Source organism: Rutidosis leptorrhynchoides, chromosome 8 (assembly GCF_046630445.1).
Source record: "Rutidosis leptorrhynchoides isolate AG116_Rl617_1_P2 chromosome 8, CSIRO_AGI_Rlap_v1, whole genome shotgun sequence".
NCBI lineage: Eukaryota > Viridiplantae > Streptophyta > Magnoliopsida > Asterales > Asteraceae > Rutidosis > Rutidosis leptorrhynchoides.
Genome location: NC_092340.1, coordinates 65,657,549 through 65,678,158, shown reverse-complemented (window position 1 = coordinate 65,678,158; position 20,610 = coordinate 65,657,549).

Sequence of the window (20,610 nt, the reverse complement as noted above, 5' to 3'; positions counted from 1 at the left end):
GGATTTTGTCTTCGTTGGCGTTGCACATACGTTTTATGACCTTCTTCCATAAGGATTTTATGTGTGCAATACGAAGGACTTATTCCTTTTATATCATGAATCTTCCATGCAATGGCTGGTTTATGAGCTTTTAACACAGAAATGAGTTGTGATTTCTCATTTTCAGTAAGAGAAGACGATATTATTACAGGTAATTCAGATTCACCATGTAAATAAGCATATTCCAAATGGTTTGGAAGTGGCTTTAACTCTAATGTCGGAGGTTCTTCTATCGATGATTTGTATCGATATCTGTCTTCTTCTTTTAGCATTTGAATTTCTTCTATTGTTGGTTCATATCCATTAGCTATTAGTGTAGCTAACATTTCAGCTTCATCAATTGGTTCATTACCTTCTCCTAAAGAACATTCTTCTGTTCCTTGTAATTCTGGAAATTCTTCTAACAATTCTGCATGTGAATCTATAGTTTGAATATAATAACATGTATCATCTGCAGATTGCGGTTGTTGCATTGCTCTATCAACTGAAAAGGTAACACTCTCATCCTCTATACTTAGGGTCAATTTCTTATCGAACACGTCTATCATTGCTTTAGCCGTGTTTAAGAATGGTCTTCCTAATATGAAAGGAACTTGAGAATCTTCTTCCATGTCCAGAACAACAAAATCTACTGGAAATACTAAAGTACCAACTTTAACTAGCATGTTCTCCATTATCCCTCTAGGATATTTTATTGATCTATCGGCTAGTTGTATACTTATTCTTGTTGGTTTCAATTCTCCAAGGTCTAGTTTAGTGTATAATGAATACGGCATTAAATTTATACTAGCACCTAAGTCTTCCAATGCTTCTATTGAACTAAGACTACCCAGAAAACATGGAATTGTGAAACTTCCTGGATCAGATAGTTTTTCTGGTATCTTATTCAACAGCACTGCTGAACAATTAGCATTCATAGTAAAAGCCGAGAGTTCTTCCATTTTCTTTCTATTTGAGATTAGATCTTTCAAGAATTTAGCATATCTAGGCATTCCTGAAATCACATCAATGAAAGGAAGATTTACATTTATCTGTTTAAACATATCCAAGAATTTGGATTGCTCTGCTTCAAGTTTTTCTTTTTTCATTTTACTCGGGTAAGGAAGTGATGGTTGGTATGGTTTAACATAAGGTTTAACCTTAACTATGTTATCTTCATTAACCTTTTCAACTACCGGTTCTTTTTCCTTATCTTGATCAGGTTGTGGTTCTTGTAGAGTAGGAATAGCTTCATCAAAAGTTACAGGTATTTCAGGTGGTTTAAGTGTTGTACCACTTCTTGTGGTAATGGCTTTAGCTGTTTCATTCCGGGGGTTAGCATTTGTATCACTAGGTAAACTTCCCTGTTTTCTTTCACCTATTAACCTTGCTAGGTTAGTTACTTCTTGTTCCAAGTTTTGAATAGAAGCTTATTGATTTCTAAATGCTTGAGCATTTTGTTCATTCGTTTGTTTCTGAGATGTGAAAAACTGCGTTTGAGTTTCAACTAGCTTCGTCATCATATCTTCTAAATTCGGCTTTTTATCATCGGTTTGTGGTAGTTTGTTTTGAAAATTAGGTCTTTGCTGGTTGTAAGTATTGTTGGATACTTGTTGATTACTAGGACCTTGTTGGTTGTTGTATGGAATATTTCGGTTATAATTCTGGTTTTGATTGTAAATCGGTCTTGGCGGTTGATAATTATTCTGATAATTATTTCCAGGCCTTTGGTTTAGATATGAAACATTCTCTCTTTGTTCCATTGTTAATTCAATACTGAGACAATCTTTTGTCAAATGTGGTCCTCCACACTGCTCACAACTAATTCGTATTGAGTGTATATCCTTAGTCATCTTTTCCATTCGTCTCTCGACAGCATCTATCTTTGCAGAAATGGAATCTAAGTCATGGCTAGAATCGGCTCTAGCTGCTTTAGATGATCTAACGATATCTTTTTCTTGGTGCCACTCATATGAGTGGGAAGCAGTGTTATCAATAATTTTGTAAGCATCAGCTTCGGTTTTCTTCATAATAGAACCACCAGCTGCTATATCTATGTCTTTTCTTGTAGTGATGTCGCATCTTTGGTAGAATATTTGTACTATTTGACAGGTGTCTAAACCATGTTGCGGACATCCTCTTAATAATTTTCCAAATCTTGTCCACGCCTCATATAGAGTTTCATTCGGTTTCTGTGTGAACGTAACAATTTCTCCTTGAAGTCTTACGGCTTTAGATGCCGGAAAGAATTGTTTAAGAAATTTTTCAACTAAAACGTCCCATGTATCAATCGCCCCTTCAGGTAACGATTCCAACCAATCTTTGGCTTCTCCCTTTAAAGTCCAGGGAAATAACATGAGATATATCTGTTCATCCTCCACTTCTCGGATTTTAAATAGAGTGCAGATCCTATTAAAGGTACGAAGATGTTCATTTGGATCTTCCTTCGGCGCACCACTAAATTGGCATTGATTAGTCACCATGTGTAGAATTTGTCCTTTGATTTCATAATCTGGCGCATTAATGTCTGGATGAGTAATTGCGTGACCTTGGCCAGTGCGTTTAGCTCTCATTCGGTCTTCCATACTTAAAGGTTCCATTACTTCCATAATTGAATTTGTTGAATCGGAATCACTAGAGGATTCTGATTTAATGGTTCATTCCTCAACAATCTCTGTTTGAATGATTGATGGTTCCGGAGGAAAATTTAATGGTTCAGGATCTACGAATTGTCCCTGAATATTCTCCGGATTCTCAATTGTGAGGTCGGGTTCAAAAAATAGATTATCGAAAATTTGAATTGGAGTACTTGGTCGACTGGATGACGATTCTAAAGAAAAATTAACGGCGGTAATATTAGCTAGATGTCTTGATCTAGTTACAGGTGGTGAACGTACAAAAGGTGGTGAACGTCTTGCTCGGTGCATTCACTGAATATCCTATTAGTTTTTAAAAGGAAAGAAAAATTATATAAGTTATCCAATTAATAGACTTTTCTGATTTTGCCCACGTTTCGAATAGCCAAAAGATGCAGCAGAGGGGCAGGATTCGTTTGGTCTCAATATAATTGAGGACTGTTTGGCTCCAATAACCCGGTCCACGTACAAATCCAACTATTACTACGAACCAGAAAATTTTGATGTCTATCAATTTAACCACTTAAAATAAATTTTCGTAATTTTAAGAAGTATAGATAAGAATTAGAAAAAAAATCTATGTCCTAAAACTAGAATAGCGAGAAATAAGAAAGAAAAAGAGTGCGTCGAAAAAGGTCGAAAAAGAAAAGATCGAAAAAATAAAAGGCGTCGAAAAATAAGAAATAAAAAAATGACTTATAGAACTTAAAAACACTCGACTAACCCAACCTTATTACTATCACTAACTTAAAATTATAATCGCAAATTGAGATTACTAATTGGAATGATAATTGATACATAGGTAAATGGCGTCTAACAATATTAAAGCTTACAAGTAAAACTATATATCAAATGGCAATATCTTAAAAAGGTACTAAAAATTAAAAAGGCGTCGCAAAATTCTAAATCACCTAAATCTTAGTCTAAAAAAAAAAAAAAAAAAGCACTTAAGGGATTTTACGGCAAAGCCTAAAAATCTAGAAATAAAAATAACTATGGCAAAAACTATGAATTAAAACTAAATACGAGCGAAAAATACAAAAAATTTCGCTAAAACAATTAAAAAGGGACAAAATATAAAAATATACTAAAAGTTGTAAAAAGTACAATTTTTTATAAAAATATTATTTTAATATTATTTATTTAATAAAACTATTAATTTTACAATTTAAATAAACTAATTTAACTAAATATAAAATAAATTAAAAACTAAAATTAAACTAAATAATAAAATATTAAAACCTAATTAGGGTTTATTAAATAATAATAATAATACACCGTAATTAATGCAGTTAGGGTTTCCTGTTGGCGTGTCAGACACTCTCATGCGATCGCATGAGTTTATGCCTTCGGGCTCATGCGATCGCATGAGCCAGGATTTTGGGCCAGGTTACGGGCTGCTACAGTAGCAGGCCCGAGAGTTTATTTTTTTATTTTTTATTTTTTTTATTTTGCTGTGTTTATTTTTTTCTGTTTTAAATATTTATATAACATATTTTTATAAATTAAATAAAACTTATATTTTTATAAAATAAATATAAAGAAACTTTTATAGAACTTAAATATTTAACAAACTCTTAAAAATATTTATATTTTTGTTTTTCTTTTTATATTTTCGAATATATTAAAACGTATTTTTACAAAAGCGTATTTTAATAAAAGTAAACTAAAAATAAAAATCTTTTTTTTTTATTTAGCGTTGGGCTTCCGGCTTTTAAGCAAGAAAAATCCCCGGCAGCGGCACCAAAAATACTTGATGTTCTGCGAGGTGTATATAAAATAGCTTATATTTTACAAGGAAATACTATTAAATACGATACAATTTTACTCAAGATATTTATTTATTTATTGAATGGATATACTTAAACCTTGCTACATATAGGCAGTGTACCTAATCGTACAGTAATGTAGTTTTTAGTAAGTCCGGTTCGTTCCACAGGGAAAATCTTTTAATCAAAGCTTAACGCTATATTAGTTTTATTTTATAAAAATACAAATATATATAAGTAATATTATTATTATAAAGGGGGGTTTTTACCGTTTAATGACCGGTTTGTCGATTTTAAAACTTTAGTCGCAGTTAAAACAAAATGTAAAATATTAAATAAATAAAAGACTTAATTTAAAGCGTAAAGTAAATAACGATAATGAAATTGCGATAAATAAAAGTGCGATAAAATAAACTTGCGATAATTAAAAAGTACGATAATTAAAAGTGCAATTAAATACAATAACAATAAATAAAAGTGCTATAATTAGAAGTGCAATTAAATATAAAATAAAGGAAATTAAATATGAAATAAAAGAATTATGCTTATTTAAACTTCCGTAATCATGATGTTTGAAGTGTTGATTTTAGTTTTATGCCCATGGGTTAATTGTCCTTTGTCCTGGATTATTTAATATGTCCGTCTGGTTTTTGTCCATAACAGTCCATCAGTCATAAATATAAAGTGCGAGTGTCCACGTCAAATTATCCTTATACCCGAAGTTAAATATTTCAACTAATTGGGGACTTAAACTGTAACAAGATTTTAATACTTTGTTTAATAATTACACCAGGATGTCGACTGAATGTAACCCAAGATTTTAATACTTTGTTATCAATTATGCCAAGTGTCCTTGTACATAATTTCACCCCTGTTTTAATAATTCTAGTGGCTATTAATCCATTCCCGTGTCCGGTTAAATGAACGATTATTCGTACATATAAATACCCCGCTCATCGTGTCCGATCGAGTGTATATGGTAATTTATAGGGACGTTCAATTGTAAATCTTTATATTAAGATTAACAAACTATCATTTAGTTAAACAAATATAAAGCCCATTAATAGCCCATAGTCTAATTTCCACAAGTGTCGTTCTTTTGTCCAAACCCCAATTATGGTACAAAGCCCAATTACCCAATTTTAATATTTTTAGCCAACATCATGATTACTTCGGATTAAATAAGCATAATAATAACTTAGCTACGAGACATTAATTTAAAAAGGTTGAACATAACTTACAATGATTAAAAATAGCGTAGCGTTACACGGACAGAAATTCGACTTACACCCTTACAACATTCGCTAACACACCCTTATTATTATAAATTAAAATTAAAATTATAATATAAATATAAATATTATACGTTGAATTAGGAGAAGAAAAAGATGTGTTTTTGTGGTGCACCAAAGCTCGATTTTTATAGGCATGTGGGCTGGAACTGTGCACCATGCGATCGCATGGATTTATGCCTTCCAGGCCATGCGATCGCATGGCCAGCTGGGGAGACTCAAAAGTCTTTGTTTTTTTATGCCGACGGTTTTTAAATATAATATAATATATATATTAATTTTAAGAATTAATTATATATTATATTATATTCATGTGCATAGTTGACTTGAAATTTTTAGTCCGTTGCGTCGAGCGTTGAGAGTTGACTCTGGTCCCGGTTCCGGATTTTTGAACGTCTTTGCGAATAATTTAATATCTTGTACTTTGCGTTTTGAATCTTGTACTCTTGTAATTTTGAGACGTTTCTTATCAATAATTGGAACCTTATTGATTGTATTTTGTACTTTTGAGCTTTTTGGTCGTTTGCGTCTTCATTTCGTCGAATCTGTCTTTTGTCTTCACCTTTTATTATTTAAACGAATATCACTTGTAAATAGAACAATTACAACTAAAAGCTTGTCTTTCTTGAGGAATAATGCTATGAAATATATGTTCGTTTTTAGCATTATCAGTTCTGAATGGGAGATGTAATCAATATGGTGTAATTTTACACTTTTTTCATTTCATAAGCCCAAATTTGCATTATCTAATTTACTATAAAAGAGAAGCAATGTTTAACTTACAATCAAACTCCGACGACAATATGTAATCCCTGAGTATCAGGTGGAAGCTGAAAAGGGGAAATGCAACAATTTCAATTAATAAAACAATTGATCAACAAAAACGTAACAGTGTCATTATAGTGTTCATATGTTATTATAAAAACCTATATCATCATGTTAACGCAAATATGACTAAATACGTATGCAACATGAAAGCTCACAGTGAATCACAGATATAACACACACACACCCACACACCCACACCCACACACACAAAACAACAACAACAACATATATACATATACAATAGCATAATCATAAACATAAAACGAAGGATATATACATATATCACAATATATTACATTAAAACTTATCATCTACACGAAACCTTTCAATATGCATTTCAATGATATAAATATAAAACAATGTGAACTAAGACTGACCCTAAAACAATCAAATTCACAAAAAGGAGAATTAAACAAACGTAATCAATCACAAAATCAATATTTCAAGAAAATATAACCTTCATAACACAGATAACTACACCATGGGAACATAAATAGAATCTCAAATTAAATACAAAATAATATGTAGATATAGGGTAATTAATGATCCTGTAAAAACTCTTAGATGATAAAAATAGCAGGGTACACATCATGTTAACACATCCAGTCTACAAAATTGAATATTTGAATACATATGTAAAGATGAACCTAATTTTTACATTCCCATCCAAAAACTAATGGACACTAAAAAGAGACATAAAATATACATATACAATACAATAAACATAAATAACGAAACCATAGACACGACCTAGAAAAAAAGCAACCACATAGCATCAACGACGGATAGATTCAAGTAAAATCATAGAAACAAAGAACCGCAAAACCCTAAAATAAATAAAGAAAAATACCGGTTGAGATGAGGCAACGCATGAAATAGAAGAAAAAGATGCAGCAACGGTAATATTGTTGGTAGCAGCAGTTGCGCCGGCGATGGAAGCAGCAACGGCGACGACGGATGGTAGGTGGCTCTCCAAAATTTCTTTTTTCGTTGGTTGAAAATTTCACTAATTTGGATGGTAGGTCGTATCTTTTATTTACAGGGATGGTTGGCCGGAGATGGTGATGGCGGAGAAAACCCTTACTTATTTAGTCCAATAATACACCGACGATCAGCAACACTACACCGACGGTGAGATAGTAGTGGCGACGGAGCCGGTGTTTGGACGGAGCCGGTGTTTGGCGATTGGTGCTGATGGAAACAAAGCCGGGCATGGCGGGCATAGCTGCGGTAAAAATCGCCAGATGCATCTGGAAGAGACGGTGAGTAGCAAATGAGGGAAGTAGGCAATATATAACATGATGTAAAAATTACTGAAATACCCTTTCTGAATAAAAAAAGTCAGTGAACAGTAAATTTGTATACTCTATTGATATATTTATAATATAATAATAATAATATCCATTTTAGATGAACCAATTCAAATTAAAAATCAAATATATATGAAACTAAAGATAAAGAAACATTCAAATAAACCTACATACATATACATGGATTGACTATATGATACATATGTACAAAATCACGTGAATAAAACGTGGTAATGAATAATTGCATATAATTTCAACAACTCGAATGTAACACATAACACAAAGGTAACATATATGTCAGTTTTAGAGAATACTCACATATCAACTTAGGTCACATTCTTGTTTTTAATAGTTGATAGTAGAAAGAAAAAAAAGAATAGAAAAGAAAAGAAAGGAAAAAGCGATTGAACAAATTATAAGCCCAGACAATCAATTTAGCCCAACTACTTCCTTAGCCCAATAGTTGATTATAAAAAAAGTTTACAAGCCGCAGTTTGTAGCGACCCCGACAAATCGTCAAATGACGGCGTCATCTACGTATGGTCCCATTACATGGTCGTAAGTCTTTATAACAAAGTTTGACCGAAAAATATGTCGCATTCATTTCATAAATAAGGATGTTTCAAAGTTTACAAAAGTAGTTTCCATAACAAGTACATAACAATGTTTAAAGTTTGTATGAAACACGTGCGACACAATTAAAAGTAGTCAAAAAGACGCTCCACGTATGCAAGTATACTCGACATCCAATGCAAGTATCAAAAAGTATGAGCGGAAGCATGTATCACCTAAGTTCAAGGACCTGAGAAAAACATAGAGAATCTGTCAACAAAAACGTTGGTGAAATCATAGGTTTAAATAAGTAAGTGAGTAAAAGTAAGTTGAACCACAAGATTTGCAACATCGATAAAGTCATAGTACATTCTAAAATTGAAGAGTGGGACGGCGTCCCAAAATCAGGACGGCGTCCCAAATTGAAGAGTGGGATGGCGTCCCAAAAATCAGGACGGCGTCCCAATGGGCATTCAGGTCCTGTTTGCAGAAAACACAAGTGCACGACCCAAACTTCAAACAATCACAATTTATGATCCGCAAACAATTAGAACATGTATCTTATATCACCGGAAAGCTCTTTCGACAAGGAACGCAACTAAGCACTTTTCATCAAGCAAAAACATCATATACACTAACCAAAATCCCGTCAAGTGACCAACAAAGGTTTATTTTCAAGTTTCAAGTTCATCAAAACATCAAGATCGAGCATACAAATCATATATTCATGTTATACACGAGCCATAGACACTAACTAACAACATATCAAGTCAAAAACACGAATTTGAGAAATCTAGAGTTTTAGAAATGTTATCCAAAATCGATGAAGTTAGTATCAAATCGTAGAGAATGACGAGAGGATTAAGAATATGTAGTCGGATTTGTTGTGAGCTTCCAAGATTGAATTTAGATGATGAATGAATGGAATGGGTTTGTGTGTGTGTTCTTGCTAGAGAGAAAGAGAGAGAGATGGAGATGGTTGAATGGTGGTGATTGGGGTGGACTAGGTGACCTAGTCAACTAGTTTGCCCCGTGTCAATTTTAGTCCCTTGAGTTTGTAGTCGGGTGCGAAAATTACCTAAACGGAATATGTTAAAACGCGTATTAACGGGAGATGTTATAAACATATAACGGAGTTTAAATTAGTATAACGGAAAAGAAAATGGAAAAAGGCGGGATGTTACATTACCTACTCCTTAAAAGAAATTTCGTCCCGAAATTTAAGTAGGCGTAGTAGTCGTTGTTTCTTCCTCGAGATCTTGCGTTTCCGAATTCACGAATAGATGAGGATACTTCCTTTGCATTTGATCTTGTCTTTCCCAAGTAAACTCGGGTCCCCTTTTGGCGTTCCAACGGACTTTAACAATCGGGATTCGGCTTTGTTTCAATGTCTTGACGGAGGTGTCCACAATTTCAACCGGTTCCTCCACAAAATGAAGTTTGTCATCAATAGTAAGTTCCTCGAGAGGGATGATGATATCGGGTTCGGCAAGACACTTTTTCAAGTTAGATACATGGAAGGTAGGATGAACGGAACTCAGTTGAGGCGGAAGATCTAAACGATAAGCAACGGTTCCAATACGCTCCAAGATTTCGAAAGGACCAATATACCGCGGATTTAGCTTCCCGCGTTTCCCAAAACGGATTACACCCTTCCAAGGTGCGACTTTTAACATTACTCGGTCACCGACTTGAAATTCAAGATCGTTGCGTCGTTTGTCGGTATAGCTCTTTTGACAACTTCGGGCCGTCCTAAGCCTATCTCGGATTTGAATGATTTTCTCGGTGGTTTCGTGAATGAGTTCGGGTCCGGTGATTTGCACGTCGCCTACCTCGGCCCAACAAAGAGGAGAACGACATTTTCGGCCATATAATGCTTCGAATGGTGCGGCGTCAATACTCACGTGATAACTATTGTTGTAAGAGAACTCGGCGAGAGGTAAGTGCTTGTCCCAAGCTTTTCCGAAATCAACCACGCAAGCTCGTAACATGTCCTCTAAGGTTTGAATTGTACGTTCGCTTTGTCCATCTGTTTGAGGATGATATGCGGTGCTCATGTCTAAACGCGTCCCCAACGCTTCTTGCAATGTACGCCAAAATCTAGAAACGAAACGGCCATCTCGGTCGGAGATAATCGATAAAGGTACACCGTGTCAGGCTACGATCTCCTTAATGTAAAGTTGTGCAAGTTTCTCCATTTTGTCCGTTTCTTTCATGGCAAGGAAGTGTGCGGATTTGGTGAGACGGTCAACAATAACCCAAATGGTATCATAACCGCCCGTCGTTTTTGGTAGCTTGGTGATAAAATCCATCGTTATCCTTTCCCACTTCCATTGCGGGATCTCGGGTTGTTGAAGTAATCCGGACGGTCTTTGGTGTTCGGCTTTGACTTTGGAACATGTCAAACACTTGGAAACATAAGTAGCTACGTCCCTTTTGATGTTCGGCCACCAATATAGTTGTTTAAGGTCGTGGTACATCTTATTGGCACCGGGGTGAATCGAGTATCGTGACTTATGGGCTTCATCTAAAATAAGGCTTCGTAGGTCCCCATAACTAGGCACCCAAATCCTTCCGGCGTAATATCGGAGTCCGGTCTCCCTAATTTCGAATCGAGAGACGAGAATGTTTAAGAGCTCGTGTGAAAGGTTTTCATCTTTGAGAGCCTCATCTTGGGCTACCCGAATTTGGCTATTAAGGTTGGTGTGAATGGTGATGTTTAAAGCTCGGACACGAAGAGGCACCGCTCTTTCTTTTCGACTTAAGGCATCGGCTACTACGTTTGCCTTCCCGGGATGGTAACGAAGCTCGCAATCGTAATCGTTCAAAGTTTCAATCCACCGTCGTTGTCTCATGTTTAGTTGCTTTTGATCGAAGATATGTTGAAGGCTTTTGTGATCGGTGAAGATAGTACTCTTGGTTCCATAAAGATAGTGTCTCCACATTTTAAGTGCAAAGATAACGGCTCCGAGTTCGAGATCATGCGTCGTGTAGTTTCGTTCATGAATTTTGAGTTGTCGAGAAGCATAAGCAATGACTTTCGTTCGTTGCATCAATACACACCCAAAACCATGTTTCGAGGCATCGCAATATACAACAAAGTCATCATTGCCTTCGGGAAGTGACAAGATAGGAGCGGTGGTTAGCTTCGTTTTCAAGATTTGAAACGCGGATTCTTGCTCGGTCGCCCAAATGAATTTCTTTTCCTTGTGAGTTAATGCGGTTAGAGGACGTGCAACCAAAGAGAAGTTTTCGATGAATCTACGATAGTACCCGGCGAGACCCAAGAATTGACGAATGTGAGTAGGAGTAGTAGGAGTCTCCCATTTACTAATGGCTTCGATCTTCGTGGGATCGACTTTAATGCCTTGATCACTTACAACATGACCAAGAAATTGGACTTCCTTCAACCAAAATTCACACTTGGAGAATTTGGCATAAAGTCGTTCTTGTCTCAAGAGTTCAAGCACAAGTCAGAGATGTTGTTCGTGCTCTTCTTCATTTTTAGAATAGATCAATATATCATCGATGAACACAATAACGAATTTATCGAGATAAGGTTTGCACACGCGGTTCATGAGATCCATGAACACCGCCGGTGCGTTAGTGAGACCGAAAGGCATGACAAGGAATTCATAACTACCATAACGAGTCCGAAAAGCGGTTTTGGAGACATCTTCCCCCTTAACCCTTAGTTGATGATAACCCGAACGGAGATCGATTTTTGAATATACACGAGAACCTTGTAGTTGATCAAAGAGATCATCGATGCGAGGAAGGGGATATCGGTTCTTAACCGTCAATTTGTTTAGTTCACGATAATCAATGCACATTCGTAGGGATCCGTCTTTCTTCTTGACGAACAAAATCGGAGCGCCCCATGGTGAATGGCTAGGTTGAATGAAACCACGGTCAAGTAGCTCTTGGATTTGACTTTGCAATTCTTGTAATTCGGATGGAGCGAGTCTATACGGTGCACGCGCTACGGGTGCGGCTCCTGGAATAAGATCGATTTGAAATTCAACCGGTCGATGAGGTGGAAGACCCGGTAATTCGTCGGGAAATACATCGGAAAAGTCACTAACAATTGGCACATCTTCGATGCGCTTTTCGTCGGCCTCGACTTTCTTAACGTGAGCAAGAATCGCGAAACAACCCTTGCGAAGTAGCTTTCGAACTTTAAGGCACGAAACGAGATTGAGTCCGGTGCAATTTTTGTCGCCATAGACAATCAATGGTTCACCATTCTCGATAGGAATTCGGATTGCGTGAAGATCGCAAAGAATGTGAGATTTATTTTTGACCATCCAATTCATACCGATTATTGCATCAAAACTCCCTAATTCCATGGGTATCAAGTCAATTTCAAATTCCTTACCCAAAATGTTCAAAGTACACCCCCGGTAATATGTGTCGGCACTTAAGAGTTTTCCGTCGGCCACTTCGATGGAATAAGTAGTATCTAAAGGGTGTGGTGGAGTGCAAAGGGTAAGAGTCAAAGTCTTAGACACAAAACATTTATCGGCACCCGAATCGAATAAGCAAGTAACATAAGAGTTGTTGAAAAGAAACGTACCCGAGACTAGTTCATTGTCATCTCGGGCTTCCTCGGTGTTGATGTTAAAGGCTCGGCCTTGGTTGTTGGGGTTGGCTTTCTTTTTCGGGCATTCGTTCTTATAATGGCCCGTTTGGCCACATTCGTAACAAGTGACCGTTTTTGGAGGATTGGGCCAATTTCGAGCAACGGGGGCGGCGCTTGTGCAATTGTTGGCCCTATGACCAACACCTTGGCAACGGTGACAAACTAGCTTGTTACATTCGCCGTGATGATGCTTGTGGCATTTGTTGCAAAAAGGTAAGTTTCCGACATAACCCTTCTTGCCGTCGTTGTTGAAAGGCTTTTTGGTGAAGGTGTTGTTGTTGTAGTTGGTTGATGGAGTGGCTTCCCATTTCCTTTTGTTGCCACCCGACTTGTCCTCGGCCTTAGGAGCCGGCACTACGATTTCGTCAACCTTTTCGATTAATTGGCGGGCCATGTTCATAGCGGCTTGATGAGTAGCGGGTTTGGATGACATCACCCCTTGTTTGATGCTTTTTGGAAGACCGTGCATGTAGAGCTCAATCCTTTGAGATTCGGGGTTAACGAGACTAGGACACATCAAAGATAGTTCGGCGAAGCGTAGATTGTAAGCCTTAAGATCGTTCCCGACCGCCTTCAAAGCTCTTAGCTCTTGCTCGAGCTTTCGGGTTTCTTCACGCGGAAAGTATTCAACAATCATCTTTTCCTTCAAATCAGCCCAAGAAAGGGTGTGAGCTTCATCGGTCCCCACCGATTGAACATAGGTGTTCCACCAAGTTAGAGCAACATCGGAGAAAGTGTGGGTGGAGTATTTGACCTTATCTTGGTCTCGACATCCGCTTATACTAAAGACGGCCTCCGTTTGTTCAAACCAACGAGTAAGCACAACCGGTCCCCCGGTTCCATCATAAGTGTGAGGTTTGCACCCCATGAAAGCTTTGTAGGAGCACCCTTCGCTAGAGTTATCGGCTCCTTGGTTATTGTTGTTGTGGTTGGTGTTATTGTTGTTGTTAGACGAGTGACCGGCCATGGCCGCATCCACGGCGGTGGCTATCATGCGTTGTAAGGCTTGTTCGGGAGTTTCATTGCGTCGTACACGGCGAGGAGGCATTGTTCCTTCAAAACAAAAGAATACCGTTGGTTAGTATTCTAAATAATACTAACCGTGATATGGAATAAAGATAGAGAGAAAATTATCCTTGACCCGCCTTAAATTCTTTATGTCATAATGTCGGAATGTTCATATGTGTCACCGTAATATAATCCCGGAAATTATATTACCCTAACTCATATGTGCATGCGACATTACTTCATATAGTCAAGGTGGCGTGCCAATTTAATTATACAACGCGAGATTAAGATAGAATAAGAGTAGATATGAGTAAGAGAGTTCGAGTATAAATGCACAGGTAGTCAAGTAATTCCTATGTCAAGTCTATATGCCGGTTGTAGTCTAGACTCACCAATGTACCCTATGACTCGGGGTTGACACTAATGAACTCTAAATCCCTACAACCAAGGCTCTGATACCACTTGTAGCGACCCCGACAAATTGTCAAATGACGGCGTCATCTACGTATGGTCCCATTACATGGTCGTAAGTCTTTATAACAAAGTTTGACCGAAAAATATGTCGCATTCATTTCATAAATAAGGATGTTTCAAAGTTTACAAAAGTAGTTTCCATAACAAGTACATAACAATGTTTAAAGTTTGTATGAAACACGTGCGACACAATTAAAAGTAGTCAAAAAGACGCTCCACGTATGCAAGTATACTCGACATCCAATGCAAGTATCAAAAAGTATGAGCGGAAGCATGTATCACCTAAGTTCAAGGACCTGAGAAAAACATAGAGAATCTGTCAACGAAAACGTTGGTGAAATCATAGGTTTAAATAAGTAAGTGAGTAAAAGTAAGTTGAACCACAAGATTTGCAACATCGATAAAGTCATAGTACATTCTAAAAGTTAATATTCACGAGCACTCAATTATCAAAGCTTAACATTCCGTCCGTTGAACCCCGTAATAATAGTGTTAGAACATACACTGTTTCCCGAAAATATATTTCACCCGTAGACGGTAGCGAACCGTCCGAAGTGAGGGTTTGTCAAACCCATATGGCCATATAACATAAGTTCTCGCTTACACCATCTGATGTAACTAATGATAATCGAATTGAGGATTTGTGTTCAAACTCGTATGTAGAATGTTTGTTTTCCCTGTACTTGTGTTCACGTAGTTTAAAAGAACGTTTATGTTTTCTCATCCCAAAAGTAAGTTCAAAAAGAGTAAAAGTGGGACTATGATCTCACCTTGAGTGCACGAGTAGTAAAGTACTTCAACAAGTAAACGTGTGCAAAGAACAATGCTAGTCTTGACCTAAACAATAGGTTGTATTAATAACGGTAAACACGATAGGTCAAAGATGTTCAATTAGTCCTATGGCTCGTTAATACTCGATCATAATAGCATGTGAATCAAATTGTCATGTTTCATGCAAGGTACAAGTATAAAAACATGTTAGAACGATTGCACAATTATTTGGTTAAGTTTGATTAAAAGTCAACTTGGTCGGGTCAAAGTCAACGGAAAAGTCAATGGGGTCGGGTTGGGTATCCGACAATTTTTCTAAGTTATATAATCATATATGAGCATGTTGGCCAAGTTTCATGTTAATCGGAGGTCCGTAGCATAGCAAACATTTTTATGTCAAATGACCAAAGCAAACAGCCAGTTTTAGTGTATCAGGACGGTGTCCCAAAATCAGGACGGCGTCCCAATATGAAGAGTGGGACGGCGTCCCAAAATCAGGACGGCGTCCCAAATTGAAGAGTGGGACGGCGTCCCAAAATCAGGACGGCGTCCCAAATTGAAGAGTGGGACGGCGTCCCAAAAATCAGGACGGCGTCCCAATGGGCATTCAGGTCCTGTTTGCAGAAAACACAAGTGCACGACCCAAACTTCAAACAATCACAATTTATGATCCGCAAACAATTAGAACATGTATCTTATATCACCGGAAAGCTCTTTCGACAAGGAACGTAACTAAGCACTTTTCATCAAGCAAAAACATCATATACACTAACCAAAATCCCGTCAAGTGACCAACAAAGGTTTATTTTCAAGTTTCAAGTTCATCAAAACATCAAGATCGAGCATACAAATCATATATTCATGTTATACACGAGCCATAGACACTAACTAACAACATATCAAGTCAAAAACACGAATTTGAGAAATCTAGAGTTTTAGAAATGTTACCCAAAATCGATGAAGTTAGTATCAAATCGTAGAGAATGACGAGAGGATTAAGAATATGTAGTCGGATTTGTTGTGAGCTTCCAAGATTGAATTTAGATGATGAATGAATGGAATGGGTTTGTGTGTGTGTTCTTGCTAGAGAGAAAGAGAGAGAGATGGAGATGGTTGAATGGTGGTGATTGGGGTGGACTAGGTGACCTAGTCAACTAGTTTGCCCCGTGTCAATTTTAGTCCCTCGAGTTTGTAGTCGGGTGCGAAAATTACCTAAACGGAATATGTTAAAACGCGTATTAACGGGAGATGTTATAAACATATAACGGAGTTTAAATTAGTATAACGGAAAAGAAAATGGAAAAAGGCGGGATGTTACACAGTTAATAATAATATCCTACAATTAAAAAAACCCTGGAGTCATTCGGTGCGGCAAGCAACCACACAATCTTAAGCACGCTACCGTTTTTCAATTTCTAACCTTATTTCATTCATTCACCAACCCTAACCCTAACCCTAACCCTAACCCTAAAACGTTCGTTCGATCAAGAAGAAGACTCTCCTTCATCTTCACAGATGGAAATCCCTACAAAAGGTGCAATATTAATTATTAATTATTAATTATTAATAGGTTTGATTATACCTTAATAAAAATAGAACTTGTTACATAGTCAGCGAGCAATGTTGACCTAAATTTTTTGACATAACGAATTGCCAAAAGCCATTATCTTCTGTTGTTGTTGGTGTTGTTGTTATGTAAAATAATTGAAATTGAAATTGAGGATGAGTAAAATAATTAAATATTGGTACTGCATTTGGATAAATATATAAAGTGCACATGACCTTCAAACCAAAAAAGAGTTGAAAAGAACAGGTACCCATCCATATAGCCACCTATGATAGATATACAAAATTATTTATTTGTTTTCATTCTTTTCTTTGTATACAACTAACTACTAGTTTATGAATATATCAAGAGCTGAATAAGAATGAATATCGATTATTACTTTTTCAACAACTTGACTTGATTGATTGATCCATTGATTGTAGCAGGAAAAGAGCCGCGTACTGTGTATAAGGCTTGTTTGTCCAAGGTACGGATATCTCATCGCGATAAGGATTGCAAGCGCTCTTCATTTTTATTTAGCGATAGCGTTAGCGATACTCCAAAAATCTTGTTTCTCGAATGTTCGGACGGGATGCATATTGACGCCCACCCCTTTGAAAGTGAGTCTATGGTGGTCCAATTGCGTTACGGCAACGGCAATTTTGGCATCAAAAAAGTCGAAAGCAATAGCAATACCATTCATATGGTTAAGGTGTTTTGTGAGGAACGTTCGAAGATCATGGATGATTATATTGCTGCTGGAATTAAGGATGTGAAAGCAATAGCAAAAACCTTGGATGAGTTTAACTCCAATTTTCTCCAATGTTTTCGGTCCTCTGCTTTTAAACTTATTATTGTACGCCCCTCCTATTCTTTTTTTTAGTTATTAAAATTTTTCCTTTTTCATCTCATATGCCTTAACAACAACCTTAACCTTAATACCACCTAGTTAGGGATTTATTGTTGGATCATTAATTTAATTAATAATTAATAATTTGTCGTCGTTAATTGATGATTAACACACAAGTGCCAAAGCCTTTGTTTATTTATCTTTTCTTTTTTTCTTTTTTAATTAATTAATTTGCTTCATAACTTTCTGTTTTCATTTCAGGCTGCTTTCGAATTGGAGATAACAAGCCTCATCGTCCTGATTATGAAAGAAGTTAACTTTTTCACCACCGAAATGACGGAGGATGAGATTTACAACTTCTTTTTCGTGAACTTGAAAGAGTATCGTGAGGAAAAATTTAAGATTATGAAACAGGCTCTCTTGATTTATCAGGAGTTTTTCGTGAGAGGTAATGCATACTTATTTTTCTCTCTCTCAATCCCAGTTGTTAAAATATTTTCCTATTATTTTTTTTTTTTATTATTATTATTAACAAATTGATTGATTCATTGTAGATTGGGATTCTAATTCATTAAAACTGAAATTCCATTCCCTTCATTCCTATAAAGAACGGTGAGCCTACTATACTATTACACTTTTTTTTATTATTCTTATAATTAATGTTTTAATTTAATTGCATTATAACTACATATAAACCCTGCTTGCCTAATTGTGTTAACTCTTTCGAATTCAATATAATGTATTGTAGACGACATTGGCTAACAGCGCATTTCTTTTTAAGAGCGTGAGTATTCTTTTCTTTTTTCTTTCGGTTTTTATTTATCATGTTTCAAGTTTTATCTTATTCTACTTTATATCTTATATATTACTGATCATACTTACGTTTTTTTTTTCTTTATCGACGACGATGATGGCATTTCATTGTAGTTCTTTTGCCCAATACTCTCGGGTTTACTTGAAGGAAGCTGCTGCTGCTGCTGCTGACGAGGACGAAAAACGTTGATTTTAGTCGGTGTCCCCCAATGTAATGTAATCCTCTTTCACTTGTGAACAAGTAAAAAACAGTATTTTACTTGTATCTTCTTGATAATTAATGCGGTGTTCTTGATAATTAATGCGGTGTTTGTTCAATTTAGAATCAACCAAAAGAAGCAAAGAACAACTTGAATCAACATGCAATACCACTTTAATAACCAGTGTATAGAGCATTAACATCTCAAACTAATACGTTTTCAGTAACATCCTAAAGCATCACAAACATTTCAAGAAAACAGGTTTAGTATATAAAGCATACATACACTTCCAGTGCCAACTAAAACAAAATAACTTTTTAATTCTTATACTTCAGCAACAGAAATTAAGCACGCTCTCCTCAAATGCGCCTAGCCAACTGGATATCTTTAGGCATGATGGGTAACCCTTTTGGCATGAATGGCACACAAGTTAGTGTCTTCAAACTTACCAACGAGGTAAGCTTCTGCAGCCTCCTGAAGTGCCAACACAGCATGGTTCTGGAACCTCAAATCAGTCTAGAACATAATAATTACGGAGTACAACAATTAGTTTAGCACATACATGTATAATAAAATCAATACCGTTATAATTTTAAATATATGACGATGAAAACAAGCCTTTGAAATGGCAACTTGCAGATCAAAAGCTCTGTACTCTTCTTTTGCTACTTACGGATCTGATCTCACTGTATTTATAAAAAAATGTTAACAATCAAAATACCGGTTTCGTTAAACAAGTTCAATTCATTCAATAAAGATTCACGAAGTCTAGGGTTTCATTATATAAAGTTCAATTAATTCAACAAAAATTCAATTCATCTAGAGTTTTTAAATACCAAATTAGAATAATAAAAAAAAAAAAATCCACAATAATCTAGGGTCTCGCTATATAAATTTCGAAATTTTTTTTTTTTGGGACATCAATTCCCCCAACTTCTACTATGGAGAAACCTAGAGCAATCTGAGGGCATGACCGATAAAACCCTCTTCCCCGCTGACCACGCACTAAGCGAAAAGCGACTTGGGTGAATACTTCATGTCAGTGATAACATTGAGTGCAATGTTGCAGCCCAGCGGAGTCGAACTCCTCACCTCTCGCTAAGAGAGGTAAACCACTACCAGCTGAGCTACAACTCAATTTTAATATGATTGAGGGCTTCGATTAATGATTCAAATAAGATTCAAATATTCTAGGGCTTCTATAGTAGGGTAGGAATACTATCAGAGAGTGACGGTTGCGGACGGTACCGAACACTATCAAACCAGTTGGTATCATTATTTTTTTTTATCATATGGTGAGTGCTGAATATTGTACCGATATAATCGATTCGGTACCTGTATAGTAATATAGGTATCATACCCGTTTGGTACCGAATACATTCCATTCTTTAATAACCATGAATAGTCATGGTCAGTTTTCAATAACGAATTGAATAACTAATTTGGAAACATTATATTTTAAATAAAATTACGCTTGTAATATGGTACTGGGTATTAATAATATTTAAGTAACGAATATTGTATCGATTGTAGCTGTACGATATTGGTTCGGTACAGTACTGGTACCGGTACGGTATGAATACGGTATCATGAATTCGGGTACTTATGCTCATCCCTATACTCGTATACAATTATAGTATAATTTACGGATTTATAGATTTAGGGATTTATAACGGCCGTTAAGACGTTTTAAGATATTTTCATTTCTTTTTCGGTGTAAGTTGATCCATTTTGATAAATGATGATGGTAAATCACTAGAAGAATGAAGATGGCTGATATTAACCATTTGTCCATTTGTATTATGAATATTGAAGGTGAGTATACAAACATTCAATTACACGTAAAAATTTTCATGGGTAGTTGATTCGTATTAAAGAAAATGCATGGAATGTGCTCGATG